The following is a 4,802-nucleotide window of genomic DNA, read 5'->3' as shown; positions in this document are numbered from 1 at the left end:
ATTAATTTCAAATGAGAATGTGCAAGGAAAGGGTGCTTTCATATTCTACTTAACTGATATTGAAAAATAATATTGACAAAAGCATTTTAGGGAAAAACTACCATACAACCTGGATAAGTATGCAGAGACAGATAACAGCAACATATCCAGGGAATGGAGAATAGAGCAATCCAGGGACACTGTCATTGGGCAGAACCAAGAGAGCCTGGTGTAAAAGGCTGGTAATTCATGGGAAATGTGATTGAGAAGTAGGATTGGATAAAACACTCTGAGACCTTTCCAGTCTATAGATTTTGGGTTATATGTGTGGCCTCTAAGCGGAAAATCATCCTCTATGTGATGATTTTCAAATATTGGAAGGTGATAGGATTCTCAGATAACATTATTATCAGCAATTACAAGGATAGTATAAAAATATATACAACTAGGAGGAAATATTTATTTAATTCAAATATGAAATAACAGTAAAGTTACTTACTCCAAAGCCCCTAATTAATGGGTACTTTGATTTATTGTTATTATTGTTATTATTATTATTATTATTATTATTATTAATGTTAGATGGATAAAAACTTGAATGACAGAGACATTAGCCTTTCATTCTCTTGGAAGTTGACTTACATATGCAGATACTTCTCAAATATGAGGGAAACTGTTTGTAAATGTAGACACTGGCAGATCTCTCTGTAAATGCTTTCCCCAAAAGGATATTGATCCTGACAGTAATTTTCAGAACAAGCTTCTCCACTTCCCCAGGAATGAGTTACATGGAGCCTTCAGAAGCACTGTGCTGAGTCCTCTAAGGGTAGTAATGGCTGTAAAAAGCGAGTTTCAATTATTACTGACGTGGAGTATATTAGAAAGAAAAAAATTAGAAGGCCTCTGTCGTCATCTGCTTGAGCTGCTCTAACAAAGTACCAAAGACTGGTGACTTAAACAACAAACAATTATTTTCTTAGTTCTGGAGGCTTGAATTCCAAAATCAAGGTTCCAAAATGGTTGGGTTCTTGGTTTACAGATGGCAGTCTTCTTGCCTTATCCTCCCTTGGTAGGGAGAGAGGCATCATGTCTCTTAACCCATTTATGAGAGCATTAATCTCACCATGAAGGCTCTCCTCTCTTTAAGGCATATTATCCTAACTGCCTTCTAAATACTCCACCTCCAAATGACACACTAGGTAGTGTTTCAATATACAAATTTTGAGGGAACTCAAACATTCAGTCCTCAGCACCCTGCTAGACATTGCATAGTTTAATTGATAAGAATTTCATTTCTAATAATAATTCCAGTATAATATTTTTTTCAATACATTGCTTAACATGAGAACATTTTAATAAGATGTTGAGATCTTAATAGAGATCTGTATTTGTTTTAGGTTATAGAGGTTGGCATGTTAATTACAGAGCTGGGAATAGGACTCTAGAATCTGAAGTCACAAAATCTTTTAAAAATCGTTAGGAGTAAGCCCTGGCTGGGTAGCTCAGTTGGTGGGAGCATCATTCTACACACCAAAAGGTTACAGGTTTGATTTCCAGTAGGGCACATATCTAGATTGAGGGTTCAATCCCAGGTCTGTGGGTATAGGAAGCAATCAACTGAGGTTTCTCTCTCACATCTCTTCTCTCTTTCTCTCTCTCTCTCTTTCTCTCTCTCTCTCTCTCTCTCTCTCTCACACACACATACACACACCTTGCTCTAAAATCAATATTAACTTAATAATAATAATAATAATAATAATTAATAATTTTAAAAATCAAGTGAGAATTTTAAAATATTAAGAAAAATTCCAAAAAGCCTAACAATGGTGGTTTGGGGCAAGTACACTTACCTTACATACACCTCTGGACACAGAATTCTCATGGATATTTGTTCCCTATATGTGATCCTTTCTCTTCCCTTAAATAATTTATAATTCTATATTTGATTTTCTGAAATAGTTGAATTTTCTACTTTAAAAAAAAATTTTGTATTGATTTTTAGAGAAAAGGGGAAAGGGAGAGCAAAATATCCATCAGCTGCCTCCTGCATGCTCCCTATTGAGGATCGAGCCCACAACCGCTGGCATGTGTCCTGTGGGCAGGGGTCCTGACCAGGAATAGGAAACCTTTCGGTAACCCAGATGATGCCCAACCAACTGAGCTACATCAGCCAGGGCTGAATTTTCTATTTCTAAAGCCTTTTCTGTTTCATAATACTAATAGTTTATTTCTACTATGCCCATAATCTTTATTAAATGCTTCCCCATTCTGAATTTAAAAAAGCATAATTACAGCAAACAAATAGTGCTTATAGTGTGACCAGGCACTACTCCTAAGCCCTTTAGAGACATGGACTCTCCTTATATTTACTCCCAACCTTTGACATAGATGCCACTCAGAGCCCCATTTTACAGAAGATGGTCAGGTACCTTTCTCAGCATCACACAGACAGCAGGTGGGAGAACTGGACTCAAATCCTGTGAGGCTGAATCTAATCTGTACTTTACTGCACTCTACATTATAGATGAAATAGATGTGCATACACATACGTTTTCACAAAAGTTGGGTGTAACCAGTTAACCAAACTTCCATTCATAGGTAATCTAAAGGGGTATCTAGGTAATAAAAACATGGGCAGATCAGAATTATGCTATGGCTTTTTGACAGAAAACACTTACTCTCTAAGTGTAGTCTTTAATTTCAGGTACCATTATTGAAGCGAAATATGATAACATGTTATTTTTTTTTCTACTTAGAGAAAACTAATTCTAACTTGGAAATTAATAGTGTAGCAGTTTTTGTGTGTTAATGAAACTTCAGCGATGTAATGGTATCGTGAGCATTAAGGACGCCATTCGCTAGCTTTGATTTGGAAGAGACTTGTACAGCACATTCACATCTGTAACACCTCTTGTCTGGTACAGTGCAGCTTTGAAAAGCAGCCCACTTTAGTCATAGAGCACTTCCATTGTTAGAAACCTTGTTTTTTACATTAAAACAACAACAACTGTATTTTACCTTGAGCAACCCACCTATTCCCACCAGGAGGGCTAAACTGAGTAAGTTTAATCACTCTTTTGCAGATCTTCTCTTAGCTAAAAATCACTATTCTTTTAACCATTCATAGTATGAGATGATTCCCAAATCCCATTTGATTCACCCACTATCCACTAGAAAAACTCAGTTATCAATTTATCTCTGTGAAAGTAGTTTCCAGAGCACTTCTCAGTTCCCTTATTATAATGCAGTGTGTAGTGAGGATCTGACCTGTCTTGATTGCTTCACTTTTGTTAATGTAATAGGTTAATTTTGTTTTAGCTCCTTTAGCAACTAAGTCATACTATAGACTCAAAATACACTCAGATCTTTAATGTATGGATGCCTATAAGCTTTGTTTTCCTTCTCCTATGTTTATTTTTTAACTTAATTTGTGACTTTATATTTGTCTCCATTGATTTAATTCCATCATTCTACCATCTCCAAAAATATTTGCCTCTCGTGTTTTTTCTCCTTAAGCTTTATAAGTAAGAATGCATACTTTGTAAAACCATATAAGTACAGTATCATATTGAGAATTATAGAATTAAGGTCCACTTTTAATGGACAGTACATAGTTGTAGGAAAACAAATTTTTAAATTATTTACAGGATTCCACAGTGTTCCTCTCTGGAGCAATATGCCCTATATAGTTTGCCTCAGTATAGTCTTTTGTCAATACATTGCTTACAATTAGAATATTTTAGGAAGAGAGGTTAAGATCTTAATAGAGAACTGTATTTGTTTTATGTTATACAGGTTAATATGTAAATAATAAAAGCTGGAATTAGGAACCCAGTCTTCCAAGACAAAAAAAACATTTAAAAATTGTTAGGGTTAATACCTAACAGTATAACCACTTTGACTCAGCAATTAGAGATGCCCAAGGAAGCTTCTATGGCTCAAATGAGATTGCCCATAGACCTGTTTTATTGTGTAAATGAAAATTACATTAACAAAGTTTCTTTTCTTTGTTCATTTTGCCAAGGCTTATATTTATTTTTAAAGTCTAAGACAGTATTCAAAGTTGTATTAATATTAGAAAGAAGACATGATTAAAAGGCATTCTCACATGAAAGAGAATAATCAGTTATTTAGATGTTGCTTAATTCAATTTAATTATTGAACAATTCTTTATGTAGTAAAAGAATGACTGTAGACCGAATTCCCCAATACAGGTGAATCAACTGGTGGAAAAGACATAATTTCATTAACATTAATCAGAAATAAACTTTATTGGAAATGTTAGAATTTCCTATAAGTAACTGCATTAAAGAGATTTTTCCCAAAACAAGTTCCTTTTATACTGAAAAGTATCTTAAGAATTGAGTTTATTATAATGTTTTGATACTGCATTAAGTGATGGAAATCTCTCAAATAATATAATATAAATGATCTGCTGAAAGCCAAGTTTTTCTGACTTTCTGATAACTTGAAAAAATACTTGTTTATGTATTTGATAAAATAGCAGTAAATATTCCAACTGCTTGTTATATTTGAACCTAATAATTGGCACGTTCCTGAGGTTCGTGATCTCAGATAGCAAACTGTGAAGGTAGAAACGCGTTCAGTTGTTCTGACTCTGTAATGAAGGTCCATTTGGGGCATCCTTTGGGGTCTGAACAGGGTGGTCCACTGAGGCCTGAGCATTCCCTCTGGCAGAGGTCTTCCAGCCTGGCGGGCTCTGCCTGCTAGAGAGAGTGCGTGTCAGTGGTGTTTCATGAAAAGGACATCACATGCTCAGTGCAGGTAGAGAAGCTTTCACTTAGAACAAGACCTGAAGAAGC

Source organism: Pipistrellus hanaki (genome assembly GCF_964339955.1).
Source record: "Pipistrellus hanaki genome assembly, chromosome: 3".
Classification (NCBI taxonomy): domain Eukaryota; kingdom Metazoa; phylum Chordata; class Mammalia; order Chiroptera; family Vespertilionidae; genus Pipistrellus; species Pipistrellus hanaki.
This window is presented reverse-complemented; position numbering follows the sequence as displayed.